Here is an 18775-nt window from a genome sequence, read left to right on the forward strand (position 1 = left end):
CTGGTCTTTGTACGTCTTTTATTCCTTTACCAGTGTGTTTTCATAATTATGGCCTTATAATTTATTTTGAGATCTGGAAGTATTTCATTTCCTCAAGATTGTTTTGGTGATTCTAGGTGTTTTCCGGTTCCAGATAAATGATTGTAATTTTTGCTCTATTCCCTTCAAGAAGCTTTGTGGAACTTTGATGGGTATCACATTAAATCTGTATATGACTCTGCAGAGAATATTCATTTTGATGGTATTAATTCTTTGAGTCCAAGAGCATGGGATATCTTTCCATTTATTTGGATCATTTTCTACTTCTTTGAATAGCAGCTTATAGTTTTCTGTATATTAGTCTTTAACTTCTTTGGTCAGGTTTATTCCTAGTTAACTGATTGATTTTGCTATGATAGTGTATGGGAGTGATTTTTGGATAGCTTCCTCTTCTCACTTAGTGTGTGTATAAAGAATGCCACTGGATTTTGTAAAGTGATTATATAACCTGAACCCTTGCTATATTGCCTAGTGATTTCCAGAAGCTGTCTCATGGATTCTTTTTTTTTTGTTCTCACCCACCCCAGAGTCTTTTTTTTTTTTTCATGGTATCTGCCCATATAACTTTATTTATTTTTTTATTTTAAATAATTTATTTCTTTATTGGGGAATTAATGCTTTACATTCAACAGTAGATACAATAGTTTATACATGCATAACATTCCCCAGATTCCCACTTAACAATAGAACCCCCACTATTTCATTCATCATTTTTCATGGACTTGTATTCTCCCCACCCACCCACCCATCCCAGAGTCTTTTACTTTGGTGTAATACTCCAATTCCATTTCAGGTTCTACTTGCGTTTTCTTTTCTAATCTTGTTTTTCAACTTCGGCATGAGAGTGAGATCATCCCATATTCATCCTTCTGTTTCTGACTTATTTCACTCAACATGATTTTTTTCAAGGTCCATCCAAGATGGGCTGAAAATGGTGAAGTCACCATTTTTTACAGCTGAGTAGTATTCCATTGTGTATATATATACCACAACTTGCTCAGCCACTCATCTGTTGTTGGACACCTGGGTTGCTTCCAGGTTTTGGCTATTACAAATTGTGCTGCCAAGAACATATGTGTACACAGATTTTTTTGGATGGATGCGTTGGGTTCCTTAGGATATATCCCCAGGAGGGGAATTGCAGGGTCATAGGGTAGGTCCATTTCTAGCCTTCTGAGAGTTCTCCAGACTGTTCTCCACAGAGGTTGGATCAATTGACATTCCTACCAGCAGTGTAGGAGGGTTCCTTTGACCCCACACCCTCTCCAGCGTTTGCTGCTGTTACCTTTTCTGATGTATGACATTCTCACAGGAGTGAAGTGATATCCCATTGTTGTCTTGATTTGCATTTCTCTGACAATCAGAGACTTGGAGCATTTTTTCATGTGTTTCTCAGCCTTTTGGATCTCTTCTGTGGTGAATATTCTGTCCAAGTCCTCCCCCCATTTTTGGATGGGGTTATTTGTTGTCTTGTTGTTGAGTCTGGCAAGCTCTTTATATATATTGGTTATTATTTGTTGTTAAAATTTCCGGACGGCTCTTGCCGGCTGGGTTGGCTTCGTGGGCGGGTAACAGAGACGCGGAGACAACGGCTGGGCAGGGAAGCTGTATTTCTTTATTCAGGAACAACGATTCATAAACTAAGACAAACTAATCACCAAACAGAACTCCGCTGTCTCTTTGCGGCGGCACAGGCACTCCCTCTTTGGAACTCAGGAACTTTCCAACTCTGGAACTCTGGAACTCTCGTACTGGGGAACCCCCTGAAACTCTTCCACTGTGGAACTCTCTCTTACTCTGTCACTCTCAATCTCTCGAACTCAGGAACTCTGGAACTCTCGAACTCAGGAACCCTCTCCCAGGGTTCCTTGGGGCGGGGCCAAGCAGGCCCACGAAATTAACAGGACTCATCCAATCTCTTGGCGGGGGAGGGCTAGAACAAACCAATGTAAATCATACGACAGTTATTAAACTCTTATCTGATGTATGGCATGTAAAGATCTCCCATTCTGTGAGGTGTCTCTTGGTTTGGGTAGTGGTTTCTTTTGCTGTGAAGAAGCTTTTTAATTTGATGTAGTCCCATAGGTTTATACTTGCCTTAGTCTTCCTTGTAATTGGATTCGTTTCATTGAAAATGTCTTTAAAATTTATGCGGAAAGAAGTTCTGCCAATATTTTCCTCTAAGTATCTGATAGTTTCTGGTCTAACATCCAAGTCCTTGATCCACTTGGAATTTACTTTTGTATTTGGTGAAATACAGTGATTCAGTTTCATTCTTCTGCATGTTTCAACCCATTGTTTCCAACACCATTTGTTGAAGAGACTCTGCTTTCCCCATGTAATAATCTGGGCCCCTTTGTCAAGATTAGATGTCCATACGTGTGGGGCCTCATTTCTGGGCTCTCAATTCTATTCCACTGGTCAGTGTGTCTGTTCATGTTCCAGTACCAAGCAGTTTTGATGACAATGGCCCTATAATACAGTTTGAGATCTGGGAGTGTGATGCCTCCGGTTCTGTTCTTTTTTCTCAAGATGGTTTTGGCAATTCTAGGTCTTTTCTGGTTCCAGATAAACATTTGTAGCATTTTTTCTATTCTCCTAAAAAATGTGCTTGGGATCTTGATGGGGATAGCATTAAATTTGTAGATGGCTCTGGGTAATATATTCATTTTGATGATGTTAATTCTTCCAACCCATGAACATGGAATATCTTTCCACTTCTTTGTGTCTTTTTCAATTTCTTTGAGTAGTGACTCATAATTTTCAGTATACAAGTCTTTCACTTCTTTGGTTAGGTTTACTCCTAGATATTTTATAGTTTTTGTTGCTATAGAAAAAGGAACAGATTTCTGGATTTCAATTTCTTCTAACTTAGTGTTTGCATAGAGGAATGCCACTGACTTTTGAATGTTAATTTTATAGCCTGACACCTTACTGTATTGCCTGATGATTTCCAAAAGCTTCTTGCTGGAGTCCTTAGGTTTTTCCATGTATACTATCATGTCATCTACAAATAAGGAGAGTTTGACTTTTTCTCTTCCAGTCTCTATGCCTTTAATTCCTTGCTCCTGCCTGATTGCTATGGCATGAACTTCCAACACTGTTGACTAGTAATGGTGATAGTGGGCAGCCCTGTCTAGTACCTGATCTGAGGGGAAATGCTTCCAGTTTTTCACCATTGAGTATGATGTTGGCTGTAGGTTTCCTATATATAAACTCCACTATCTTCAGGAATTTTACATCTATTCGCATTTTTTGAAGTGTTTTGATCATAAAGGGATGTTGTATTTTGTCAAAGGCTTTCTCTGCATCTATTGATATGACCATGTGGTTTTTGGTCTTGCTTTTGTTGATGTGGTGGATCACATTGATTGATTTATGTATATTAAACCAACCTTGCATGCCTGGGATAAACCCCACTTGGTCATGATGAACAATCTTTTTGATATACTGCTGTATCCGGTTGGCTAGAATTTTGTTCAATATTTTCGCATCTATGTTCATCAGAGATATTGGTCTGTAGTTTTCTTTATTGGTTGTGTCCCTGTCTGCTTTTGGTATCAGGGTGATGTTGGCTTCATAGAAGCTGACAGGGAGTATTCCAGTGTCTTCAATCTTCTGGAAGAGTTTTAAAAGTTGAGGTATTAGTTCTTCTTTTAAAGTTTTGTAGAATTCATTTGTAAAACAATCTGGTCCAGGACTTTTATTTTTGGGAAGATTTTTGATAACTGTTTCAATTTCATTAGCTGTGATGGGCCTGTTCATGTTATCCACTTCCTCTTTACTTAGTTTTGGAAGTTGGTAGGTATCTAGGAAATCATTCATTTTTTCCAGGTTCTCTAGCTTGGTGGCATATAGTTGTTCATAGAAGCCTCGCATGATATATTGAATTTCTCCAGTGTCTGTTGTGATATCTCCTCTTTCATTTACTATCCGATTTATTTTGGTCTTCTCCCTTTTTTGTTTTGTGAGTCTGACTAAAGGTTAGTTGATTTTGTTTACTCTTTCGAAGAACCAACATTTACTTTCATTGATCTTTTGTATGGTTTTCCTATTCTCAATGTTATTTATTTCTGCCCTAACTTTAGTGATTTCTGTCCTTCTGGTTGCTTTAGGATTCCTTTGTTGTTCTTCTTCTAGGTCTTTAAGATGTGCAATCAGGCTCTTTATTTGTGTTTTTTCTTGTTTCCTAATGTGTGCTTGTATAGCTATGAACTTCCCTCTTAGGACTGCTTTAGCTGTGTCCCAAATATTTTGATAGCTTGTGTCTTCATTTTCATTGAACTCTCGAAACATTTTGATTTCTTCCTTGATTTCCTCTTTGACCAAGATGTTGTTCAGAAGTGTGCTGTTGAGCTTCCACATTTTGGGACTGTTACTAATCTTTTGTTGATTGTTAAGTGTTAGTTTAATTCTACTGTGGTCTGAGAAGATGCTTGGGATGATTTCAGTGCTCTTGAATTTGCTGATGCTGTCTTTGTGGCCTAACATATGGTCTATCCTTGAGAATGATCCATGTGGATTTGAGTAAAATGTGTATTCCAGTTTCTTGGGATGAATGACTCTGAAAATGTCCAATAGTTCTAGTTTATCTATCTCTTCATTTAGCTCCCTTATGTCTTTACTGATTTTCTTCCTCGATGATCTGTCCAGTTGAGATAGTGGGGTGTTGAAGTCCCCTACTATGATTGTGTTACTGTTAATATATTGCTGTAGCTCTTTCAGTAGATGTTTGATGTATTTAGATGGCTTCTCATTGGGTGCATAGATATTAATAATTGTTAAGTCCTTTTGATTGACTGATCCTCTGAGCATTAAGTAGTGTCCATTCCTATCTTTTTAATCTTATCTATTTTAAAGTCTATCATGTCAGATATGAGAATAGCTGTTCCTGCCCTTTTTTGTGGGCCATTGGCTTGTATGATAGTTTTCCATCCTTTCACTTTAAGTCTGTGTTTGTCTTGTTGCGTTAGGTGATTTTCCTGTAGACAACATATTGTTGGGTTGTGTTTTCTGATCCATCTTCCTACTCTGTGTCTTTTAATAGGTGAATTCAGGCCATTGACATTTATTGATATCAAAGATTGAAGATATTTTAACGCCATTCTTGTAGAGTTTTAGAGTGTTTTGATATATGTCCTATTTGTGGTGGTCTGGTTGTTTATAGGAGACCTTTCAGAACTTGACAGTTGTTGTATGCTTTACATTGGGTTCTAGTTCTCCCCCGCCAAGAGAATTAGATCAGTCCTGTTAATTTCGCGGGCCCGCTTGCCCCCGCCCCTTGGGACCCCGCCAGAGTTTGAGAGTTCCAGAGTTGGAGAGGGTTTCAGAGTTACAGAGGAAGAGAGAGTGTTTGCGCCGCCGCAAAGAGACAGCAGAGTTCTGTTTGGTGATTAGTTTGGTTTAGTTTATGAATCGTTGTTCCTGAATAAAGAAATACAGCTTCCCTGCCCAGCCGTTGTCTCCGCGTCTCTGTTACCCGCCCGTGAAGCTAACCAGGCTGGCAAGAGCCTCTGAAAAATTTAACAACAAAGATGTTGCTGAGGAGTTACTTTGTTTTAGTCTCCGCCCCCAGGCGCGAAACCCTAGCATTGCCCCCTTCAACCAATCCTGGCCCTACACGTCACTCCTGGTTGTTGCCCAATAAAAAGCCCCCTCACCCCCCCTCTATCTCTGGCTCTCAGCTCTCCCTCTCTGAGGTCTCGCTCCCTGCTCTCCCCCGTGGTCGGCCATTACCGGCTGGCTCCACGTGGTCTGAACCAAACCACCCCCATCCTATAATAAAAATTTGTGTACCCCTTTGCTCTGGATGTCCGCTCTCTTCTCCGTGGAGCAGCCCGACACCAGACCACCACAACAACGTCTGGCGCCCATTGTGTTCCGTACCCACACCACGCCCGGCCTGAGGTCTCCGAAACCGCCCAGACACAGGTAAGTGGCATCCGCCCACCTCTGTGGCCCCGCGTTTCACTCCACCATGGGAAATTTCTCGTTTTATGAGGAGGTGTCCCAGTCATTATCTCTTGACCTGGGACAGATTCCCGCTGTCATAAATGATTTAATTTTTGCTACCCCTTGGATTTTTTTAACTGTGGTCGCCACTTTCAAGATATGTAAAACGTGGTATGCCATAAGGATAAGTGACCTTGAGGCTGAGATACGAGAGTTAAATCACATGTGCTTAAGACTTAGACATCCTAAGCAATCAGCGGCTAAACCTAAGAATTCCGTTCCCACAGACACGCACACGTGTTCGGACGCTCCTCCTCTGACCCCGCCCCCTTCCGCCCTGGTTTCAGCTCCGCCTGAGGTTTCTGCATCCCTGAACCCGCCCCTGGCCCCTGCCTCCCCGGTTTCAGCTCCGCCTGCAGCTTCCATTTTCCTGACCCCGCCCCCGGCCCCTGCCGCCGCGGTTTCAGCTCCACCTGAGGTTTCTGCGTCCCTGAACCCGCCCCCGGCCCCTGCCTCCCCGGTTTCAGCTCCGCCTGCAGATTCCGTTTTCCTGACCCCGCCCCCGGCCCCTGCCGCCACGGTTTCAGCTCCACCTGAGGTTTCTGCGACCCTGAACCCCCCCCGCCCCTGCCGCCCCGGTTTCAGCTCTGCCTGCAGCTTCTACGTTCCTGAACCCCCCCCCCGCCCCTGCCACCCTGGTTTCAGCTCCGCCTGCAGCTTCCGTGTTCCTGCCGCCACGGTTTCAGCTCGGCCTGAGGCTTCCTCGTCCCTGACCCCGCCCCCTGCTGATACGTCACCATTAAGGGACCTAGTGGCTGAGATACGAGAGCTAAAGGATATTTTTTCAGCATTTAAGGATTTTAAACCATGTGCAGTCCACCCCGGGAGCTCCGTCCCCATAGATATGCGTTTAGTCTCCCCTGCAGCCACTACAGCAGTTTCTACGTCACTTTCCACTTCTGTAGCTCCCTCTCCCACACCATCGGACCAAATCCACACATTCCAGGTAAACTTGGCCCCTTCTAAACAAAACCCTCAGCCATGGCAGCCATATTCATCTAAATATCTTGGAACACTCAGACAAGAAGTCAGAGAGGACGGAATGCATTCTCCATGGACCAAGTCCGTCTTGAGGACTTTTTACCAGCATTTAAATACACCACTAGACTGGAAAGATCTGGCTCGTGCTGCACTCCCAGACCCACTCTATCTTCAGTGGCAGGCATGCTTCCGCGATGAGTGCTCTAGGCAATCGCAGGAAAATAGTAACAAATAGGTAGAATGGAATTCTGATGCTTTGTTTGGAGCAGGAGCTTATGAATCTGGAGCTCAGCAGGCAGAAGCCAGGTTTCCAACTGGTTATTTTAAACAGGTATGCATCTGTGCAACACAAGCATGGGAAAGGGTGACCATACCCGATGTAGATCCGTCAGCTCCCATTAACTCTTTTCACCAAGGCTCTGATGAATCATTGGCGAGCTTCATCTCAAGGGTGAAGAGAAGCTTAGAGAGAAAGGTTTATAATCCTGACGTCCGCAAACTACTCCTGCGCTCTATTGTCTGGGAAGGCATGACACCACAATTCTGTCAGGTATGCCTTAATCTTAAACACCTACACCCAGATAATTGGATTCTAGTGACACAGGAACTTACATCAGGCAATTATGGGGCACCCGCTACGACGCAGGTCTATGCAGTTGCCCCATGTAAGCAAAATGGGGCCTGCTTTCAGTGCGGTCGCCAAGGACATTGGCGTAACCAATGTCCTGATAAGTTGCGACCACACCTCCAGTCAGGGAAACCACGCCTCCAGCCAGAGCAACCCCGCTTTCAGTCAGGGAGCCAGAGACCACGTACTGTTTGTCCAAAATGTCGTAAGGGGTTTCATTGGAAGAGAGATTGTTGGTCCCAATTTCATAAAGATGGTTCGCCCCTGAATGGTACAAATTTGGGGCCTGAGATTTTGTGGACCACTCCTGTTTTAGAACGGGGCCACCCTTCTATGACAGTAAAGATTGGCAATATTCCTTTTAAATTTTTGATTGACCCGGGGGCAGAAAAGACGATTTTAAGGCAAGAAGAGGTTCCCCAAGATTGGGAACTTATCCCTGGACCCAGTTTACATGGAATAGGAGGGATGACCAGAGCATTTTGCACACGAGACTCGCTCATGTGGGAAGACCCAGAAGGTTCTACCGGACACTTCCGCCCTTTGGTAGCTAATATTAGCACCAACTTACTGGGCAGGGATCTTCTGGAATGTCTTGATATTAGGATATCCACAGACGCCTCTGCAGAGCGTAAAACTCGTTCCCGCGATACCAGGCCTATTCAGCACCCCCAATACTAAATGCCACTGTTCGTAGCCAAACACCCCGCTTAAGCTGGCTTTCTAATGAGCCTGTCTGGGTGGAACAGTGGCCTTTACCTAGGGATAAGCTAAAAATTTTAAAAGAGCTCGTCTGAGAGCAGTTGTCCTTGGGACACATTCGTCATTCTCGAAGCCCATGGAATACTCCTGTCTTTGTGATTAAAAAGCGCTCGGGAAAATGGCACCTCCTTCAAGATCTCTGTGCAGTAAACAAAACCATGCAGGTCTGGGGCTCCCCCCAAAGGGGTTTGCCTCTTGCTTCTGCAATTCCCACGGGAATTCCAATCATAGCTATTGATATACAAGATTGTTTTTTCTCTATCCCCTTGCATCCGCGAGATTGTAAACGTTTTGCCTTCTCTGTTCCGTCTATTAATAACGCCAGCCCTGCTGATAGATTTGAATGGGTGGTGCTACCCCAGGGTATGGCCAATAGTCCTACAATTTGTCAGGAGGCTGTTAAATCTGCCCTTGTCCCATATATTCATAAGGGCCTTAATATTTTTCATTATACAGATGATATTTTAATATGGGGAAAATCAGATACAGATCTCTATGCCTTACGTGATTTTCTCATTCCTGCATTAAAGAAAAGCGGCCTTAATGTAGCCCCTGAGAAGATACAGCTAATCCCTCCAATATCCTTCCTAGGTTCAGAGATTTCTCTAACGCAAATTCGTCCCTTAAAACCTAATGTCACCTTCCCTTCTAACCTTACTCTTGCTTCTTTACAAAGTTTTCTAGGAAATTTAAATTGGCTTAGGCAGTATCTCTATCTGCCCACAAGCTGCCTCCAACCACTGTTTGACCTGTTGAAAGGAAACAAACAGCCCTCTTCAAAACGTAAGTTAACTCCTGAGGCCTCCTTGGCACTGGAAAGGGTTAAACAGGCCCTCCAGGACATGCACCTTGTTCGATTCTCCCTCTCCTCTCCAGTAAACCTTCTAATCTTCAACTCCAGCCCCATAGTAGTAGGGGCACTGTGGCAAGACCATGGGGTTCTCAAATGGCTTCACACACCAATAGGAGGAGCTCCAAGACTCCTCACTGAGATAGACGCGTTAGCATTCATGGTTTCGCCAAGGGAGAAATAGGTCTGTGCAGGTCTTAGGGAAGGAACTGGCTTTAATTATTCTGCCCTTTTCTCTCACAGATACAGAGTGGCTTATACACCATCATTCCCGCTTTGCCGTAAGCTTCATGGGGTTTCCAGGACAAATAGATAACCATTTTCCTTCTAATAAATTGATAGCTTCTTTACCTCTTCTGCCTCTACTAGCACCTAAACTTTTCTCTCGGGATCCCATTCCCTCTGCTCCTATAATCTTTACTGATGGCAGAAAAAGGGGAGCTGCTGCCCTTATATATTACCCAGACAAACAATCTCCTAAACCTCTCTTTGCTGAGCTTCCTGATAATTCCCCTCAGTACAAAGAACTTTATGCTGTTTTTCTTGCACTAAAAGCTGTACCAGAATCCTTCAACCTTTTTTCTGACAGTGTGTATACTGTTAACTTACTTCCATGGCTTGCTCGTTCTTATGTGAAAATTGATGACAACCCACTTTCCCCTCTCTTGATTCAAATTGCCTCTATGCTCTGTTCTCGAACCCAACCACTGTATATTCAACACCTTCGTTCCCACAGCCCTCTTCCTGGTTCCCTGTCTGAAGGGAATGCCGCAGTTGACCGCCTTGCCTCCACAGGAACTTTCCCAGTCTCTGTCTCTGATCCTGCTAATTTTCATTCTCTAACCCATGTTAATCTTAAAGGCCTTCGAGCTCGATTCCCTGATGTTCCTCTACCACAGTTAAAACATATCCTCGCTACATGCTCTTCTTGTGCAAGTCTCATAAATACACCTGCTATCCAGACCCTTGGGGTTAACCCCCGAGGTTTAAAAGCTAATGCTATTTGGCAAATTGATGTCACCCACATACCAAACTTTGGCAAACAAAAATATGTGTTTGTCTCATTTGATACCTTTTCTCAATTTATGTGGGCTACAGCTCAGACAGGAGAAAGTGCTAAAAAGCTTGTAAGCCATATGCTCTCTTGTTTTGCCGTTATGGGGGTCCCATTATTTTTGAAAACAGACAATGCACCTATGTTTACAAGCAAACAATTTAAAGATTTTTGTTCCCTCTGGAATATTACTCATACCATGGGCATTCCCTACAATCCACAGGGACAAGGCATTGTCGAGAGGGCCCATCAAACTCTGAAGGCTCAACTAAATAAAGATAAAGGAGGAACATATCCCCCCAATATCCAGCTAGCAAAAGCCTTAACTACGTTAAATCTCTTTAATATTTACAATAACTTGGCCTTACCCCCTATTATTCTTCACTGGCAAACACCATCTACCCTCCCATCTATTAAGGTCAAATGGAGAGACCCACTCGATAAAATTTGGAAAGGGCCTGACCCATTATTGACCATGGGAAGGGGTTTCACATGCATTTTTCCTCAAAATTTCTCTAAACCTGTCTGGGTTCCTGCCCGCCATGTCCGGCAATACCCGCAGGATGGCGCTGTTATTCCTGAAGAACAAGAAATACTACAAGAGGACCAGATGCAGGATACATCCCAGGACCCGTAATACGACATGGCAGAACCTACAAAATCTGGCTCACAGAGACCTCTCTCCTACCCTTTCCCTGTATGTCTTATGTTATAACTGGCCAGTTGTTTTTGTGAGTGAGTGTGTTGAATGACAAAAAAAAATTTTTTGCATGACCCATCTGCTTGGAGTACTCTAAAAGGTAATTGGCTTTATATAAAAATGCTGGACGCAGCCAAAGTTTCTGGAGACGTCCAGAAACATTCCAAAAAATTTTTTTTCTTTCTCCCTCTTTTGAATTTTATATATAGTTTTGGTATATATGTAAGTGTTTAGTCTTAAACTGTGTGACTAATGACAGATTTAAATTTGTTTTTAAATAATGTGTTTTTATAACAAAAGTTCTTTTTCCTCCAGTTTGTTATAACTAAATGTTTATGGGTATGTCTCAAGTTTGGTAACACTAACTTAATGGTCAAAAGTGTAACCCTACAGCTACACTTTTACCAGACAAGGTAAAATTAATTTGTTAAGGTAACTTGCTATTTAGGTAAAAGTCTAAATGTTCAACGTGACTATTCATTCCCAAAACTAAACTATATAAATTTTATATACAGGACACCTTTGAAGGGCCTCCAAAGGTGCCCTGTAAACTATCTTGTGGAAATTAATCCACAACAGATCTGGCATCAATCTGGCACTGTAAACGTTAAAATCATTGTCACGAATATGCGTTAACTCTCTAAGCAATTTGAGTCTGTTTAAAATACATATTTTAGCTAAAATTGGTCTCAAGATCCTGCGGTAGAGGCTGCTACAGGAGGTCACATTAGATGACCTTTAAATAAAATCATAAAGAGATTCTAAACCAATTATAATCATCGAGGTATCAACTATAACAAACCTATAACTTGTTACAAGTTCAAATTACCCATGAGAAGCAGATTGTTTGTTTTTCTTTCACAGGAATCCCGGAAAAACCATCTGAACCCCTGCACACCCTGACGTCACCCACTAGATGGCACGACTACCGTGGCACACCCCCCAAAACCCTAGATGTCACTCAACACGATCTGAAGAATCTGATACACAGACTCCAAGGACAGAACTTTCTTCATGCCTGGTTACCGTTCCTGCTTCTGACCTGCTTGTCACGTGTTGGCTGTTCCAGCTGGCTATCTACAGAAAAGCAACATTCCAGCGGCTGACCTCCCTCATGCAGCGTTTCATCCCCTGCCAATTCTCCCCCTAGCCATCTACTTCGGACTGAGACTTGTATCAGACTTTCTGACATACCCTATATACATTTTACACAATTTTGAAGCAGCTTATTTCCCTTCACGCTGCTGGTTTTTCATAGACTGATCCTGAGTAATTCATAGACTTTACAGACTGTTGCCTTGAGGAGTATACAATGCCAAATAGCCCCTCTGTTTGGTGGGTCATGCTTCCCGCCTCCCCCTCATTATGTACCCTTGCCCCTTTCCCCACCCAAGCAGGGAATGTTCCTTTACACACCAGTCCTTCCCTTCACACCACACTGGCTTTTACTACTCCCCTACTTGTCCCTTCCTATTTTGTTATATCATTTAGGCTTATGCCCAAAAGGTTTCTGCCCCATGATAGTCTTTTACAGACTTTGTACATCTTATGCAATTACTAGATAGAAAGATAGAAAAGATGTAGAGATATTGTGAAGAGATGGTTGAGCAGGCTGCGCTTAAACCTATGAGATGAGTCTCTCCAGGTAAGTCTCTCTCTCTAAAGAGGGGTTGAGCACAGGAGGACGCATAAATCTCACAAGGTTCGCAGCCATTTAAGCCTTCCCTCCTCCACAGAAAGTCCTACATCTTCCCACCTGAGCATGGCATTCCTCTAAAACATTTAAGCCTGCTCCATTCCATTTTTCTTTACTATGTCCATTTAGATATAAAGGGATAGGAGGAGATGTTGCTGAGGAGTTATTCTGATGCAGTCTCCGCCCCCAGGTTTCACTACGCCGTGCGAAACCCTAGCATTGCCCCCTTCAACCAATCCTGGCCCTACACGTCACTCCTGGTTGTTGCCCAATAAAAAACCCCTCACCCCCCCCCCTCTGGGCTCTCAGCTCTCCCTCTCTGAGGTCTCGCTCCCTGCTCTCCCCCCCGTGGTCGGCCATTGCCGGCTGGCTCCACGTGGTCTGAACCAACCCTCCCCCATCCTATAATAAAGATTTGTGTACCCCTTTGCTCTGGACATTCGCTCTCTTCTCCGCGGTGCAGCCCGACACCAGACCGCCACAGCAACAGACAATCAGAGACTGAGCACTTTTCATGTGTTTCTCGGCCTTTTGGATCCCTTCTGTGGTGAATATTCTGTCCATGTCCTCCCTCCATTTTTGGATGAGGTTATTTGTTGTCTTGTTGAGTTTGGCAAGCTCTCTATATATGTTGGTTATTAAACTCTTGTCTGATATATGGCATGTAAAGATCTTCTCCCGTTCTTTGAGGGGTCTCTTGGTTTGGGTAGTGGTTTCTTTTGCTGTGAAAAAGCTTTTTAATTTGTTGTATCCCCATAGGTTTATACTTGCCTTAGTCTTCTTTGTAATTGGATTTGTTTCATTGAAGATGTCTTTAAAATTTATGCAGAAAAGACTTCTGCCAATATTTTCTTCTAAGTATCTGATATTTCTGGTCTAACATCCAAGTCCTTTATCCACTTGGAATTTACTTTTGTATTTCGTGAAATACAGTGGTTGAGTTTCATTCTTCTGCATGTTTCAACCTATTGTTTCCAACACCATTTGTTGAAGAGACTCTGTTTTCCTCATTTAATAGTCTGAGCCCCTTTGTCAAAGATTAGATGTCCCAAAAGTCCAGTATCCACACCTTGAGCTGTTCCCACCACTTTGACACTTGGAGCGATGTTTGTGCAGTAGAGGGCCCAGCAATATGCCATCGGAATGTGGGAGAAATTCAGGTGCAATACCTACTTCCACACAAGGACAGTGGAAGCCCAGAAAGGTCACGTGACTTCTTCAAGTTCTCCTAAATTGGCCCACACATGCCAGGATTATTATTTTATTTTTTTTTATATTTAACATTATTTTTCCTTTCGTTTCACTTGCAGTTTTTCACTGTTGTAGTTATTATTATTGATGTTGTCATTGCTAGATAGGACAGAAAGACCTAAAGGGGGAGTTGGGCGTAGCTCAGCGGGTTAAGTGCTGGTGGTGCAAAGCACAACGATCGGCATAAGGATCCCGGTTCGAGCCCCCGGCTCCCCACCTGCAGGGGAGTCGCTTCACAGGTGGTGAAGCAGTTCCGCAGGTGTCTATCTTTCTCTCTCCCTCTCTGTCTTCCCCTCCTCTCTCCATTTCTCTCTGTCCTATCCAACAATAATGACAGCAATAACAACAACGATAAACAACAAGGGCTACAAAAGGGAAAATAAATAAATAAATGTAAAAAAAATTAAAAAAAAATAAGAAAGACCTAAAAGGAAGAGGGGATGACAGTGGGGGGGGGGGTCAGAGGAACCCATCAGTGTGTCCTGGAGCCCCACTTCCCCAGTTTCCTGCCCAACTAGGGAAAGAGAGAGACAGGCTGGGAATATCGATCCACCTGTCAATGGCCATATTCACCAGGGAGGAATTCCAGAAACCAGACCTCCACTTTCTGCATCCCACAATAACCCTGGGTCCATACTCCCTGAGGGATAAAGACTATGAAAGCTTTCAAGGGAGGGGATAGGATACAAAGTTCTGGGGGTGGGAATTGTGTGGAGTTGTTTTTTCTATGTTTTTTTTCAGTGTTTCTTTTTTATAAATAAAAATTTAAAAACAAGTTTCAGGGGGATGATAGTCTCCAGAAAATTGGGGCCTGCCTGATCCCAGGACACATGTGTTGAATTTTTCTTTTTTTTTTTTTTTTTTTGTTTCTGAGAGTTTGAGAGAGGAGGAATTCCACCACACTGCTCCACCCCAAGTGGAACTTTCCCTGCCTGTGGTGCTTCTGTGGGGTCCTCAGACCTGAAATCTCATATACAGTACAGCAAATGCATTCCTGTGTGAGCCAGCTCTGTGTCTAGTGTTCATATTTATTTATATTCAGTAGCACAGTGTTTTGGTTTTTTTTAAAGACACATTTATTCAGCGTCATGATCAGACCATTAGATTTAGCAATAAATAGCATGGGTGAAAAAAAAAAAAACTACATTAAAACCCATTGTTGGAATGCTTTACACTTTCCACAAAACAGAAACTAAAACAACCTATTAGACAATTAGTCACAAATACAGTCCTCCAAAGCTTTTTTCCCCCATACACAAGAGTGTTGTCTAACACAAGTCTTCTTTGTAGTAGCTAGACCCTGCCACCACTGTGGTTGGCTGAGTTCACAAATCTGTTGCTTCCCTGTCACTTCTCTGGCTCTGCTCTCCTACTAACCTTTGTTTCCTGGAGATTAAAACCTCCTGCCACTGCCATAGCTATTGCTGCTCTTGCAGCCACCACATCCACCTTGGTTACATGATTTGGCAAAATACTGGCCTCCACCACCATAGGGGCCAGAGCTTCAGCCTCCAAAGTTTCCTCCTTTCATAGGGCCAAAATTTGAGGACTGGTTATTGTGATTGCCAAAAACATTGTAGCTTCTGCCACCTCCAAAATTACTTCCATCATTGCCAAATCCATTGGCGCCATCCCCACTGCTCCCACCTTGGCCACCACCTCAGCTGCTAACAAAGCCGCCTTGACCACTAAAGTCTCTTCCTTGGCCAAAGTTGTCACTGCCACCAAAGCCACCTCCACAGCCACCACCAAAGTTTCCAGAACCACTTTGTCCTCTGTGGCTGGACGAGGCTCTAGCCATGTCTTGCTGTGATAAGGCTTTCCTTACTTCACAGGTGTGGCCACTCACTGTATGGTATTTCTGAATGACAGGCTTGTCGACAGAATCATGGTCATCAAAGGTTACAGAAGCAAAGCCTCTCCTTTTGCCACTGCCCCAGTCAGTCATGATTTCAATAACTTCAATTTTCCCATAGTGTTCAAAATAGTCTCTTAGATGGTGTTCTTCAGTGTGTTCTTTTTGCTCCCCACAAAAATCTTTTTCACAGTTCTGTGGGCACCAGGTCATTGAGAATCTTCTCTGGAGACGGCTGTCTTTGGTTCCACGACTCTCCCGTCCACCCTGTGTGTCCTCGCATTCATGGCAGCACCCACCTCCTCCACGGTGGCATATGCGACAAAACTGAAACCCCTGGAGTGCTTGGTGTTTGAGTCTCATAACCACACAGTCTGTGAGAGCTCCCCACTGCTCAGAATGGCCTCTCCGACTCTCATTGGTTGTTTCAAAGCTATAGCCCCAATGAAGAGCTTCCACAGCTGTCTGGCTCTTTGGGAGACTCAGATTTCGACATGGTGGCAACAGAGAAAAGCTCAGGATGCTCACTCGATCACATCCACGAGCAGAAAGCAGTGATGTAGCCGACATCTGTAGCTCAGTGTTTATAGGAGCACATCCCTTTGGATGCCAGATTTCCTCTCTCCTGGAATGCAGATGTCAGCAATCTCAGGATGTCAAAATTTAGACAACCTCCTCCCTTCCCAAGCCCACGTTATTGTCAGAGGGCCCTGCTTACCTGAGGCTTCCAGTACAGAGCAGATAACAGCCTCTCTTCAGAGCCTGTTAGAGTTGGAAGTCCTGGAGAAGTGCTTCTGCTGATTCTGGGGACAGTCAAGTGGCTCTCCACAGTGAGCAGCCATTGACACACCTCTAGATATGTGGGCCAGTGGACTCCACCCAGAAGGTGTGGAGCTGCCCCAGGGGTGGGTGGGCAGGGTCAGCATAAATGATTGGCATCAAGACATTTCTGGCGCAAGGACCCAGGTTCAAGCCCCTGGTCCCCACCTGCATGGGGAAAACTTTCCAGTGGTGAAGCTGTTCTGCAGGTGTCTCTCTGTCTCTCTCCCTCTCTCTCACCCTTTCCCTCTCTATTTATGGCTGGCTGTAGCCAAGAAGTAAAGCTAATAATAATAATTTTTAAAAAAGGAGAAAAAAAATTTCTGCTCCTCCACTGGTCCCTTCATGACGCTTTATTCTATTTCCTTCTTTTTCTTTTTTTCATAGGAGCACTTATTGGCTTTCACTTGGAGTGGTGCAAGTGATTGACCTTTAACCCATGATGTCTCTGGCTTACAATTTTTTTCTTTAACAAGTGTGTTACTTCCAAGCACCAGGCTCTGCATTTAATAAGAGGGCTATTAGTTGGGGTGGGGGTGGGAAGACAGATAGCATAATTGTTAAGCAAAGAGACTCTCATGCCTGAGGCTCCAAAGTGCCAGGTTCAGGGGGTCGGGCGGTGGCGCAGTGGGTTAAGCGCATGTGGCGCAAAGTGCAGGGACCAGGGTAAGAATCCCGGTTTGAGCCCCCGGCTCCCCACCTGCAGGGGGGTCACTTCATAGGCGGTGAAGCAGGTCTGTAGGTGTCTATCTTTCTCTCCCCCTCTCTGTCTTCCCCTCCTCTCTCCCTTTCTCTCTGTCTTATCCAACAACAAACGACATCAACAATGGCAATAATGATAACCACAGTGAGACTACAACAACAAGGGCAACAAAAGGGGGCAAAAATGGCCTCCAGGAGTGGTGGATTCATGGTTCAGGCACCTAGCCCAGCAATAACCCTGGAGGAAGGAAAAAAAAAAGTGCCAGGTTCAATCACCTGTACCACCAGAAGCCAAAGTTGAGCAGTGTTCTAGTAAAACAAACAAATAAATATATAAATAAATACAATGGGAAGGGAAGAGACCATGATTGTTATTTATGCAAAGAAACTCTAGTGACTTAATCTCCAAATCTCATGTTTAATCTTTGCACCAGCATCATTAGAGCTGAGCAGTGTCCTTGTTAAATTGTTTCTGACCATATGCATTACAAAGACAAATTGAGGCCAACCAACTGGAACCCACACAGACTGACAGGACTCCTATATATAAGTGAAGTATAAGGAATTTATTCATAAGTTTGAAAGAGTGAAAATATGGCCAGTCCACATACTTACAAAGAGACATCACCAAAGACAAAGACAAACCTCAGCTGAGTGATCCCAGCCTGGTACCAAATCTGGTCCAGTTGCTCTGAGACAACCAGGCTTGAAATTCACCCTCCTTTTTGGGGAAAAGTGAAGGGGTATCTGCATGACTGAGGGGGGTCTACATGTCCTTGCTAATTTATCTTTGGTGTCAAAGTTTCAAGGAGAACATTCCATTCTTATCTTCCAGGGAGGAAGCCAGCAGTGTTTGCAGAAGCCAAATGGACAAGTTAACATAGAGCTGAGAGAGCAGGGTCACTGGGTGCACAGATTCAAGGCAAACATTCGTATCCACCAGGTGCGGAGCAGAAGCAATTAGTGCATTAGTGTGGTTTCATCTTATCTCATTTTTTTTTTTTAAGATTTTATTTATTCATGAGAAAGATAGGAGGAGAGAGAGAATGAACCAGACATCACTCTGGCATATATGCTACCAGGGGTTGAACTGAGGACCTCTTGCTTGAGAGTCTGATGCTTTATCCACTGTGCCACTTCCCAGACCACATCTTATCTAGTTTCTAAGACATCTTCTCTACTTCAATGAACTAGTCCAAATTTGGGAAATTCCATTTTCTCACACTCTCATAAGAAAAAGAAAAAGTGGGGCTGCGTGGTGATGCACCTAGCTGAGCACACATGTCACAGCGCAAGGACCAAGGTTTGAGCCCCGGGCCCCCACCTGCAGGGAGAAAGCTTTGCAAGTGGAGAAGCAGGGCTGCAGGTGTCTCCCTCCCTGCATCCCTTCCCTCCTGATTTCTGGCTGTCTCTGTTCAATAAATAA

The 18775-nt window shown here is 43.8% G+C and overlaps 1 protein-coding gene and 1 pseudogene across 1 annotated transcript in view; one reads left to right on the plus strand and one right to left on the minus strand.

Moving 5' to 3' along the window:
• The window catches only part of LOC132542425 (zinc finger protein 709-like), a gene marked incomplete at its 3' end in the record, with an annotated part of 89596 nt that overhangs the window by 16292 nt on the left and 54529 nt on the right, over positions 1-18775 (plus strand). The window lies entirely within an intron of this gene.
• On the minus strand, positions 15319-16324 carry LOC103128041 (heterogeneous nuclear ribonucleoprotein A1-like; annotated as a pseudogene).

This window comes from Erinaceus europaeus, chromosome 13 (assembly GCF_950295315.1).
Source record: "Erinaceus europaeus chromosome 13, mEriEur2.1, whole genome shotgun sequence".
NCBI classification, from domain to species: Eukaryota; Metazoa; Chordata; class Mammalia; order Eulipotyphla; family Erinaceidae; genus Erinaceus; species Erinaceus europaeus.